Source organism: Pan paniscus, chromosome 5 (genome assembly GCF_029289425.2).
Source record: "Pan paniscus chromosome 5, NHGRI_mPanPan1-v2.0_pri, whole genome shotgun sequence".
NCBI lineage: Eukaryota > Metazoa > Chordata > Mammalia > Primates > Hominidae > Pan > Pan paniscus.
In genome coordinates this window covers 16,076,456-16,089,505 of record NC_073254.2, presented here as the reverse complement: position 1 = coordinate 16,089,505, position 13,050 = coordinate 16,076,456, and the positions used below count along the sequence as shown (strand labels likewise).

The following is a 13,050-nucleotide window of genomic DNA, read 5'->3' as shown; positions in this document are numbered from 1 at the left end:
GAGGGCTGATGTGGGGGAAGGGGACTGTGGGCAAGTGGTGAGAAGTAGCACAGGATGCACAGCGTGGGAAGGGCAGGCTGAGTGGGTCCAGAAGGCAGGAGTGAGGGTCTATCTATCTATCATCTGTCTATGTATGTATGTGTGTGTGTGTGTGTATCTATCTATCTATCTATCTATCAATCATCTATCTATCATCTCTCTGTGTATCTATGTATCTAGTCATCTATTCATCTATTATCTATCAGCTATCTATGTATCTATGCATCTACCTATGTATCTATCTATTGTCTATATATCTATTATCTTTCTATCATTTATTATCTATCTTCATCTATCTATCTATCTATCTATCTATCTATCTATCTATCTATCTATCATCTATCTTCACCCATCTATCCATGTATCTATTATCTATCATCTATCATATACTTCTATCTATCTATCTGTCTATCTATCATCTGTCTTCACCCATCTATGTATCTATCTACAGTTGTGTTATAATACACACAATCCATCATTTCAACCATTTAAGGTGTACAGTTTGGTGGCACTAAGCACATTCACACTGTTGTGCAGCCGTCACCACCACCCATTTCCAGGACTTTTCCCATCTTCCCTAACTGAAGCTCTGAACCCATTAAACACCAACTCCCCATACCCCACTCCTCCCAGCCCCTGGCGAATGAGGTTTAGTTTTGAAGTAGCAATTAAGAACAAGGTCTCATGTCAGGAGGCCTGGCATGTGTGTCTTAAGGTGTTTAGGTCACAAAAAGCAAACTCCCCCCTCAGCTGGTTCAAATGGAGGGGCTCTGTGACAGAGAGGCACAGAGGGCAGGAGGCATCCTTGCTGTGACCCCAGGATGGAGGCACAAAAGGGAAGACAAGGTGTGGGGGTCCCAGGTCAGGAGTCCTGTCAGCCCTGGGGGCTTCAGCCAGCCCACGCAGACACACCTCTAGTGCCTTCAGAGCGATTCAGCTCCCCTCTGTTGGTCTGGCCAGCTGATAGTTCGTCTATTCCGGTTCTGAACAGTAGCTGGCCAGAGGCTGTGGGGTGACTGAGGCATAAACACAGCCCCAAGGAGCCGGCAGGAAGAAGTGGCACTGGTCTGGGGAGGGGCAAAGGGAAAAGGGGGGCACATGGTGTTCAGAGAAGACTCTTGCCCAGTTGGGTTTCAGAAGGACCTGGCGGCCAGGGAGACCCACTTAGGGCTGATACAGTGGCCCACGTGTGAGAGGGAGGGCCTGCGCCAGGGGAGAGGTGAACCCCACAGGTGTGTCAGGAGAGGAAGTGCTGAGAGGCACAGTCCCGAAGGGCAAGGGGCCATGCCGGGTTGAGGTTTGAGCTTGGAGGATGTGGAGTGTTATCTGCAGGGAATGAGGGTATTCTCTAGAGAGCCTGACATGTAATTTCTTCCTCTAATCCTGTCACAACCCTCTAGACTCAGGTAACGCCTGATCTTTGGTGGATGATGGTTCTGAACTTGAGCCCTGGTGCTGCCATAGCAGCCTGACCTTGGGGAGTCATTAGCTCCTCCGAATCTCAACGTTGTAAACTGGGATTGTGACCAATTCAAGTTCGCCTGCTCGCCACACAAGAAGCAAGGTGCAGTTAAAAAAAAAGCAACTTTATTTGGGTGCTAGCAGTCAAGAAAAGGCCAGGCCCATGCCTCTGAAAGACCATTTCATATTGTTTTGGCTCAGTAAAGGGTTTAAGAAGGGAAACTTGGTATGAGAAGCCTGTGGGAATGGCGCTGGATATGGGATCTATGTGTCTTGTTTCGATGGCTATCTTGAGTTGTGGTCCACCTGGAGTGCGGGTTGGAGCCATCTCGACAGTGGCTGAGTTGTAGACTAACCACCATGAGGTCACCTCTAGATGGGAGGGTTCTGCAGCTGGGTCTCCATGCCTGGTTCATTTCAAGATTAGGCCCTGGAATTTCTAAGCAAGCACATAATTAGGTTAACTATCACAGTGCAAGGAGGGTCCAGTGGGAAGTTAGGGAAACAAAGAGTTTCAAAGTATATTTCAAGGCTAAAACTAGAGAGAAGAAAAGGATGTTTTAAAATGCGTTTTGGAGCTAAGCTACTTGGTTACAGGTTGGGTCACAGGACCTACCTCATGGGGTTGTGCAACGGATCATCTCTAGGCCACGTTAGGTGCCTGGTAAGGTACTGGGCACAGAGGAGATGCTTAAGGAACAGTAGAGTGTTGTTAGGTATCGTCAGTGCATTAGGTCAGCATTTTCCAAAGCTGTCAATCCTTCCTTGTCCTGGGCAGAGTTCTAAGAGGGCCTGTGAGATCTGAGAGCCGGCGCCCTGAGCACTCACCCTGATGGCTCCTCCCTAGGGTATGAGTGGGGCCGTGGACCTGCTGGACTCTCATTCCTGTGTTTGGGCCACTAATTGGTTGATTTTGCGATAATCAGAAAGGAGACTGACCTGCTTGCCATCTTCAGCTCATATTGTATTATTCTGTCCCTTGCCCACTCCACATAACTTTTTTCTGTTTTTCAAACATTTCAAAGTTTGTTCCCACATTTAGGGCAGCCATGCATAGAAATAACACCGTAGTCTCTCTCCCTTTCCCCCCACAGCAATCACACAAGGCTCTTGCACCTCTTTATAAATCCTCCGCAGCTGCCATTTACTTCTGTAGTTATGCCTTTTCATCTTGATGCTCATTTTGATTGTTTCCACTTAGAAAACAACTAATTTTGGAGATGAGATAGAGTATGTTGGTGTCAGTAGGAATTTCACTCAGCAAATAGGAACCAATGAAGACTTACGAGGGGTACATTTGCTGGTTTCAGTGGAATCAGAGAGGAGCTGTCTCATCAGCAGTGTTTAAGGTGGATTCAGAAGAGAAGGGCCCACAGCCAAGTGAAAGGTGTTAATAGTTCCAGGAATAGAATCACATAGAAAAACCCCTCTGTGGTTTTCACTCTATGAAGTGATCTGTGGTTTCTCGTGATGATTTCCAGCTGAAGCTCATTACAGATGGGCGGGGAAGGCCTGTGCATTAAGGTAAGTACAGCCCCCAGGGGAAAGAAGGGCTCTCCTGAAGCCAGTTCCCTCTTCTGGGATGGCCAGGAGACAGAGGAACCAAGGAGCAGAACTTTAATTGTGACTTTCTTTAGTTGTTCTTGGATGGTCAGTTTCAAACAAGAGTGATGTCACGATCAGTACATGCTGTCTTTGCCCCCTTGTCCCTCAAGGATTCTGACAAAGCCCCTACCCCTTCCTCAAGGGTCTGGTTTGTAAAAAACACACACTTTCCCAGAGTTTCACAATTGCTTTCCAAAATAACTGCTCCAGATGCTTTTTGGAAATAAATACTTTTTTTAGAATTCATAAAGCAAATCCTTGGGATCAGAGGAGTAAAGGAGGAAGCTTAGAGCTCGGCAAACCAGGAGATGTTTAAAAGAGAGAGACAGGAAGGACGTGAGGCTTCGGGGTGTGACACGGACGGTTGGGTGGAGTGTCATGCTGGGGCCCAGCTCTTACAGTATCTGAGGGAATCCTTGGGGGGATATGCCACAGCTCTGAAATAAGAAAAATGTCCACCTAGCATGGTGAAATCTCCACCTTATTTGTTCCAATGAATGTGTATTTGCATATGTTATAAAATTTCCAAGAATTAACTTCCTAAAGAATATTTAGTAGCATTGTTCTATTGGTCTCTGTGGAAAAGATGTAAGCAAAGTAAATGTCCATTGGCTGAGGATGGTTGAATAAATGGGGATAGGTCTACTCTGTGGAGATTTATGCAGCCACTAAAAGGAATGAGTGACAGCTGCCCTGCCAACTTACCTGGTGGGATTTCCACGAGGAGTCTATGAGTATAGAAAGGAAGGCGTGGGGAAGTGTGAATACTGGGACCCAAAATTTATAAAAGAAACACAGAAAAGCTTTGGTATGCCTATACGTTGTACAGTTCATAGATCCCGATAGTTACAGGGGCGTGGGTGAAACCCTGAAGGACACATGCCAGGTGTTACCTGTGGTGGAGGCAGGGGGAGGTGACATAGAGAAGAAACAGGTGGGGGCAAGCCAGCAAGGAAAAGAAGGCCATGTCAGCTGCAAAGCTTGATTTATACGATGTGACTCCATTTCTATAAACTTTCACCTGTCTGTGAAAGGAAAATAGGATCTTGAGACCCCAAACTCACTAAGCCAAAGGGAAAAGTCAAGCTTGGGAACGGAATCATGCAAAGACTGCTTGTTTTTTGTTCCTAAGTAGATGGCTACAAGGAAAAAGGCCAAAAAGGCTCCCCAGGGTCAGTGGCTCATGCCTGTAATCCCAGCACTTTGGGAGGCCGAGGTGGGTGGATCACCTGAGTTCAGGAGTTCGACACCAGCCTGGCCAACATGGGGAAACCCCATCTCCACTAAAAATACAAAAATTAGCCAAGCATCGTGGCGTGTGCCTGTAATCCCAGCTACTTGAGAGGCTGAGGGAGGAGAATCTCTTGAACCTGGGAGGCGGAGGTTGCAATGAGCCGAGATCGCACCACTGCACTCCAGCCTGGGTAACAAGAATGAAACTCCATCTCAAAAAAAAAAAAAAAAAAAAAAAGGCTCCCCAGGGGGCCTCCCACACAATTTACTCACAAGGAAATTCCTTGTGAACCCCAAGATCTTTATCTTAAAACGGTTCTGTTAAATTTCACCCTGACAGTGTAAATCAGCAGCTTATCTTCACAGGTAGGGAAGGAAGGCAAGACTACAAGTCACTCATCTGCTCATCTGGGACAAATGCGTGTGCGACTGCCCCCTCTACTCTCTGTGTATCTAATGTGAAAATGCAGATTCACTGAGAGCAACTGACTGATCCTCGGCCCCCTCCCTCTCACATGCAAAACGTGGATTGACTGAAAGCTGATCAAAGCCTGGAAAGAATGCAGCTGCTCGACCCTTATACACTCCCCTTTCATTTCTCCTCTTTTCCCTACTTCCCCCTCTTTGCCTTTAAATACTGAAGTCCCCAAACCCTCTTTGGAGGAAGCATGGATCACAGACGTTCCTGTAATTCTCTGCTCCATTTTCCAGGCCATATTGTGAACCTTGGCAAAACAAACCTTGATTGATTGAGACTCGCTTTGGTCCTTTTCTTTGGTTTTGCATCTATCTGCAAGAAGAAGTCAGATAAAGGAGCCCGGTCTCGGCATTGGTAGGAGGTGCATTAAGTGAAATATGTTAGGTCGAAAAGGCGTGTTGCCAATTAATATGTGTAAGCCAAAAATAAAATCCTAAGACCCCCAACCAACTGGACAGACCCCCCCCCCCAACCCTTGGCCAAGAGGACCCCATAGAAACCTGAAAAAGTGAAATCTAGGCCATGACGGGAAGGAAGGTCAGACACCCCTCCGTTCTGCAGTTTAGGCAGAACTGACCAGCATTAAAATAGGATTAAAAAATAGGATTAAAATAGAGATCCTAAAGCTGACAGAAGAGAGCTTTTGGCAATAAGCTACCGAATTCCAACCTGACTCTGGTATGGTATCATGTGACAGATGGCAGACCCTGAAGACAATCAAAATATTTTACCTCGGCTGGGAGTGGTGGCTCATGCCTGTAATCCCAGCACCTTGGGAGGCCAAGATGGGCAGATCAACTGAGGTTAGGAGTTTGAGACCAGTCCGGCCAACATGATGAAACCCTGTCTCTACTAAAAATACAAAAATTAGCCGGGCATGGTGGCAGGTGCCTGTAATCCCAGCTACTTGGGAGGCTGAGGCAGGAGAATCGCTTGAACCCAGGAGATGGAGGTTGCAGTGAGCCGAGACCGCACCATTGCACTCCAGCCTGGGCAACAAGAATGAAACTCTGTCTTAAAAAAAAACAAATTATCTCAAAATATATTTCCTTGACATATTTTGAAATGGACCTGTAAAGCTGTCTTTTGTGGGGAAAATTTGTATCTGTAGATAATTCCCGTCCCTTTCTAGGTCTTTCCCAGATCTAAGAGATTAATTGAGTCTGACCTTTAAGGTCTGAAAAGAAACATACTATATTGTCTCTAAGGCTGCTACCTGGAGCCTTCATTTACATAGCAAGAACCTTGGCTTCCACAACCCTCCTTATCTTTTTTTTTTTGAGACAGGATCTCACTCTGTTGCCCAGGCTGGGATGCAGTGGCACAATCTTGGCTCACTGCAACCTCTGTCTCCCGGGCTAAAGTGAGCATCCCACCTCAGTCTCCAGAGTAGCTGGGACTATAGGCATGCACCACCACACCTGGCTAATTTTTTTATTTTTAGTAGAGACAGGGTTTCGCCCTGTTGCCCAGGCTGGTCTCGAACTCCTGGGCTCAAGCGATCCAACCACCTTGGCCTCCCAAAGTGCTAGGATTACAGGCCTGAGACATCATGCCCAACCAAACCCTCCTTATCTTAACTCAAGCATTTACTTCAATTCTTTAGACAAAGCTTAACTCTTTCAACCAATTACCAATCAGAAAATCTTTGAATCCACCTATGACCTGTAAAACCACCTCCCCACTCCACTGGGGGACATTTCACCTTTGCTGGCCAAACCAAGGTACACCTTACATGTATTGATTTATGTCTTTGCCTATAACTTCTGTCTCCCTAAAATGTATAATGCCCAGCTGTAACCTGACCACCTTGGCACATGTTCTCAGGATCTCTTGAGACTGTACTCAGCCCTTGGTCACTCGTATTAGCTCAGAATAAGCCTCTTTACATATCGTCCAGTTTGTTTTTATCATTGACATGTGCATACAATGAGTCTAGTTCCATAAAAAGAAACAAAATCTCCATGTGTATAGATATTTGTTTTTAATCTGTTTATAAGCAAGGGGAAGGCGTGGACAGACATTTTTCAGGTTTTTTAAAACAGTGCCTTAGTTTTGTTTTAATATACCTTTGTCCTCTGAAATGGACAGAAGCCATGTGAGGCACATGGAAAAGTTCCACTCACCCTTTAAGGAAATCAAAATATTTTGCCCATAGTTATATGACTTTGACATATTTTGAGACGGCTGTTCAGAGAGCCTGCACACAGACGCCACCTTGCAACGCTGTCTTGTGGGGACATTAGTCTCTGTGGAGAATCTGCATGGACACAGCCAGGCTTCCTCTGCACCCCTCCCTTGTCCAGATCTAGGAAAGATTAACCAAGACTCTGCCATCTTAAAGGTCCAAAAGGGACATTTACCTCTATTCTCTCTGACAGCTGCTACCTGTGAAATTTTATTTCCTTCTTTATTTATTTTTGAGACAGATTCTCACTCTGTCATTCAGATCTTGGCTCACTGGAGTCTCTGTCTCCTGAGTTCAAGCGATTCTCCTGCCTCAGCTTCCCAAGTAGCTGGTGGTGCCTGTGACGCCCACCACCAAGCCCAGCTAATTTTTGTAGTTTTAGTAGGGACAGGGTTTCACCATGTTGGCCAGGCTGGTCTCGAACTCCTGACCTCAAATGATCCACCCACCTCGGCCTCCCAAAGTGCTGGGATTACAGGGGTGAGCCCCCATGCCCAGCCTGTTTATTATTTATTTATTTTGCTTTGCAGGCCACCTTTGCTAGCCAGGCCTTCTCTTCTCCCCCTCCCATAACCTGTCTTGCTGCCATCCAAGCCCTTTTTCTTTCTGTAACCTCTAGATGCATCTGGCCACTTCTTTGCATGCTTACATTTTGTATGACCCCCGTGCATGGCAATACTTTGGTATATACCTTGTTTCCTTTAGTCTGCCTTTTGTCAGTTGATTTTTCAGCAAACCTTCAGAGGACGAAGGGGGAGTTTTTTCTTGGCCCCTGCAGTATCTGACCATCTTGCCCAGAAAGAAGGCACTGGAACAAGGTCCTAAAGTTTGAGATAAGGCAGCTACCAGAAATTAATTAGGGAGTGCCCCATGTTGACAGAGGATCATATTTTTAAATTGAAACTCTTTTCCTGCTGAGACTGTTGTGTGTTACAATTCACGTGTGACCATGAGGTTCACAGAACAGGCAGTGGCATCTGGTAAACTAAGCTTCAGGGTAGATAGAATGTTGGCGCCAGCCACTTCAACTTGCACTAGTGAATATGTCAAGACTTGTTCTCCATTTATTAACCATTAGCTAGAATGGAAGCGTGTGCCTATCTGAGCCTGTGTGGCTGGCATTTAAGCTGTGGCTCATCATGGGATTCCGTAGCTGATCCTGACATCAGCTAGAGTTTCATGGACATCTGGAAAGTCGGAGTTCTGGGAAGGATGACATTTTTGTGGGCTGGAATATAAGGGTTGGGATTATGGCAGCCATTTGGAAGCTTCCTCCCCGGCTTATTGTGTGGGGTTAGTGGATGGATGGTCTTTTTCAGCATCTCCAACTCTCCTAAGTTTCTTTCTTTCAGGCGCACTGTTTGTTTACTCTTTTTTTTTTTTTTTTTTTTTTTTTTTTTGAGACGGAGTCTTGCTGTCTCCCAGGCTGAACTTCAGTGGCGCGATCTCGGCTCACTGCAAGCTTCGCCTCCCAGATTCACGCCATTCTCCTGCCTCAGCCTCCTGAGTAGCTGGGACTACAGGTGCCCGCTACCACGCCCGGCTATTTTTTTTGTATTTTTAGTAGAGATGGGGTTCCACCATGTTAGCCAGGGTGGTCTCGATCTCCTGACCTCGTGATCCGCCCATCTCGGTCTCCCAAAGTGCTGGGATTACAGGCGTGAGCCACCGCGCCCGGCCCTCTTCTTTTTGATGATGACACCCAGGATGGTAATTGCTACCTCCGTGCATAATTGAAACTTTAAAAGAGACGATTCCGCATCAAGCATGCAATGGAAGAAACTGGAAACTTGTGTCTGGTCTTCATCACACAATGTAAGTAAAGAAATGTGTGCAGCGTGCTGACTTATTTTATTTAGCAATTCTGTGCATATCTTCTAGGGCTTTCAAGTCCCTGCTGTGGACAATCCGCATGTGACAGCTGAGACAGGAGGAAGAGGCCCAAGGGAACGCATTCCTGCTAGGACAGAGCTGGCTGGCTGCACAGTGGAGAGTGTTTGCTGGAAGCTGCTACCAGCCATGGGGCACCTACCCGCCCAGCGGCCCTTGCATCCAGGTAGGGCTGCGTGAGTGGCTTTGACCAGTGGGTACCACTTCATGATCTAATGTGATTCAGGGTGTGTTATGGGCTAAGTTATGTCCCCGCCCCCAAATGTATATGTTGACATCTTAAGCCCCTGTATCTCAGAATGTCACTGTTGTCATATTTGAAGATAGGGTCTTTAAAAAAGTAATTAAGATTAAATGAGGTCATCAGGGTGGGTCCTAATTGTAAGGTCCAAGAAAAGCTGTTCCTTCACCCTCTGAAAATCAACTCACAAAAGGCAGATTAATAGAAGAAATGGCATACAAACGTATTAACATACATAGAGGGAAAATCACAGAGTGGTTACCCCAACCCCCTGATGGTGTACGGAGCTTGTATGCCATCTTTTTCTTTCTTTCTTTTTTTTTTTTTGAGACAGGGTATCACTCTGTCGCCCAGGCTGGAGTGCAGTGGCACAATCTCAGCTTACTGCAACCTCTGCCTCCCAGGTTCAAGTGATTCTTGTGCCTCAGCCTCCTGAGCAGCTGGGATTTGTTTACCATCTTGAGGTTACAGAAAGAACAGGGGCTCAGAGCATAACCAAAAACAGGTACGGTGGTGAATGAGGTTACGGTGGCAAGACAGGTTTTGGGAGAGGAGCAGAGGCCCGGCAGTGGTCTTGTCATGTAGATGGAGCGTCAGGGGTAGCATCCCTTAGAGAGAATAGGTGGCAAATGTTCCTTTCAGACCTTTAAAGGTAGCAGCCTCTCAGTTCATCTTTCCTAGATCAGGGCAAGGGAGGGCCTCAGAGAAAGCCTGGCTGCACGGATGCAGGTTCTCTACAGACACAAATCTCTCCACAAGACAGTGTTGCAGGGCGACTTCTGTCTGTAGGCCCTCTGACAGCCACCTCAAACTATGTCAAAGAAGTATTTTTTTTGGGTGAAATATTTTGGTTTCCTTCAGTCCCCATTTTGAAACTGTACTTTTCAGAAGTTTCACATCAAAGCCAAGTTGATAGCTTTGGGTTACAGGTTGTTAGATAAGAGATAGGCAAAGGAAGGGAAGAACACATTGGGATAAGCAGAAAGGAACAACTTTATACCATCCCATACCTTCTTGAACCATTCTCTTTTTTTTGAGATGGAGTTTCGCTCTTGTTGCCCAAGCCAGAGGTGCAATGGCACCATCTTGGTTCACTGCAACCTCCACCTCCTGGGTTCAAGCAATTTTCCTGCCTCAGCCTCCTGAGTAGCTGGGATTACAGGCATGTGTCACCACACCCGGCTAATTTTTGTATTTTTAGTAGAAACGGAGTTTCACCATGTTAGCCAGGCTGGTCTCAAACTCCTGACCTCAGATGATCTGCCCGCCTTGGCCTCCCAAAGTGCTGGAATTAGAGGTGTGAGCCACTGCACCCTGCCTGAACCATTCTCTTAGTCCTGAGAATAGATCAGTTCAGTTAAATAGCTGTGTCTCATTTCAGGAGGCGGCCTTGCAGGCGAGCTCTCAGAGCTAGGCCTCTACATAGGATGCAGGTAAACAGGTCTCTAGTAAGAGGCACTTCTATGGAAACAGAAGGAAAACAAAGGTTTATGTCTGGGATAGTCTAGTAGACCAGTTTTCTTAGAACCTGAAGCATATTCAGATTTCAGTGGCAATCTGACAGATTTTTCTGGATTGCAGTTTGAATTGTGTGTTCTAGTGGACTCTCTGAGTAGTCCCTGCATCCACAGGAACAAAGGCTGTTTATAGATGAGTGACTGTAGGAATTTCTCCCGAAGTTTATATTAAGTTGTCTAAGTTCAGTTTGCAGGGCTTTAAGAAAAGCATAGTTTTATTTTCTAGTGATTCCAAGTCACAAAAAATTGGAGAAAACCTTGAAAATGTTAGTTTGGAGGCTTATAGCCAGGAAAGGATTCAGGATTTAGTCCAAATTGTAGGTTAAAAATAAAAACTCAAAAACAATGGACAAGGCTATAATCTAATAACAGGTATACTATAGCTTTCCTCTGTTAAAAGAAAAACTTCAGCTGAGTTAAATTCAAAGGAGTTTTAATCGAACAATGAACAATTTGAGAACTGGGCAGCTCCCAGAATCACAGCACATTCAGAGAGATTTCAAGGGGTGCCTCATGGTCAGAACAAATTTACAGACAAAGTAAAGTGACATACAGAATTCAGAAGTGAGATATAGGAACAGCTGAATTGGTTACAGCTTGGTGGTTGCCTCATTTGAACACAGTTTGAACACTCAGCAGTGTGTGACTAGTTGAAGTATGGCTGCTGGGATTGTCCAAGACTCAGCGATTATTACAGGCACAGACTCCTAGGATAGGTTTTCAGTCTTGTCTACCTATGAAGTTAAGTTGCAGTTCATCCACAAGGACTCAGATATAGAAGTACAGAGTCCTTCTCAGGCCATATTTAGTTTGCTTTAACACTTCTGAATCATAATTTGTCTCTCTCCAGTCCCACCTTTATACCAAGAATATTATGACCAATTTATTTGCAAAATAAGTTTTAGTATTATTGTACTTGGCCTGTTTATTTGCATAAAGTGCAGCACAAATAGTAATTGGCCACATAGGCTCCTTTTAAATTGGCTTTGCTGAAATATTTTCATAAGGAATCTCCAGTTAGACTTTCAAAAGCCTCTTGAGGCTAGAAAGCCAAGTCAAAATTTCTTCATCGGGCTGTGTAATACCTGAATGAGTCAGTGAATTCCTCTCTTCTTGAGGTTCCCGATATTTCTTGAGGTTCCTGGGTCTGTCAGAAAGTGACATTCTTTACTTACCACAGGTCAGAAATCATGTAAGGAAACCACATAGACAAGGCTGGTCTTTCCAAGGGGCTTTTTATCAGCTCTACGAAGTCAACTTCAATTCCTCACAGCAGTTTGGTTATATTTAAAAATATGCTGGCTGGGTGTGATGGCTCATGCCTATAATCCCAGCACTTTTGGAAGCTGAGGCAGGCAGATCATTGAGGTCAGGAGTTCAAGACCAGCTTGGCCAACATGGTGAAACCCTGTCTCTACTAAAAATACAAAACTTAGCTGTGAGTGGTGGCAGATGCCTGTAATCCCAGCTACTCGGGAGGCTGAGGCAGGAGAATCACTTGAACCCAGGAGGCAGAGGTTGCAGTGAGCCGAGATCGTACCACTGCACTCAAGCCTGGACAGCAGAGAGAGACTCCATCTCAAAAACAACAACAAAAAATGCCATTCCAGTCAAAGCCCTGATAAAATAATTAGCATTACAACTGTGTCCTGTTATAGAAGAAAACAGATTCTTATTAAACTTATGCAAATAACTATGTTGCCATAAAATAAGAATACTTTCAAATAGTTTCTGAATTCTGGAGAAATCAGTTAGAGAGAAAGGTACGCTTGAATTTTTCTTATAAAAGTATACTTTACCCAATTGCTGTAAGCCATAAATAGCTCAAAAGAAAAAAAAAAGTTTTCTTGACTCTGGAAAACAAAACATAAAGAGAATCAGCACTATTTCAAACAAAAAGTCATAAAAAAGCATTTCGGTACTCTATCAGTTCAGTTCCATGTAATTAACTTTTGTTCTACTTGATGTTGGGTTAGCAATCCTCATGAATGCATCAACTTTTTAATTACAGTCTAGGAAAGTTTTACCTAATTCAGTGGTTTTATCTCCAAATTTATTAGTAACCTGCATTTAAGAGTACTTGTCAGGGTCCTTTCCATGCATTTCCTTCAAGAAGAAGCAAATTTTGTACTGTAGCACATTGTAAACTACTTTTTGAAAAGAATTAAAGTAAATCATTGTCTGTGGATGACAAAAGAATTAGAATGGCTATGGTTAAAGACACAATTGACAAGAAAATTTGGTTATTTCTGTGGCATACAACAGTTTAACATAATAAACATGATTGATAACATAGACAAAGACATCAGAATTTTAGGAATCTCGTACAATTTTGAGACACCTATTAATAATACGCTTATACAAATATAACTCAAAGAAAGTTAAAGACCATTCTTGT

At 44.7% G+C, this 13,050-nt stretch overlaps 1 long non-coding RNA gene across 2 annotated transcripts in view; it reads left to right on the top strand.

Annotated features, from left to right (window-relative positions):
* The window catches only part of LOC106634836 (uncharacterized), a 136,424-nt gene that overhangs the window by 81,157 nt on the left and 42,217 nt on the right, over window positions 1-13,050 (top strand). For both annotated transcript variants that reach the window (XR_008625531.2, XR_001338178.4), the window contains exon 3: window positions 8,886-9,060. This is a non-coding gene — a long non-coding RNA (uncharacterized LOC106634836). The remainder of the gene's footprint in view (window positions 1-8,885; window positions 9,061-13,050) is intronic.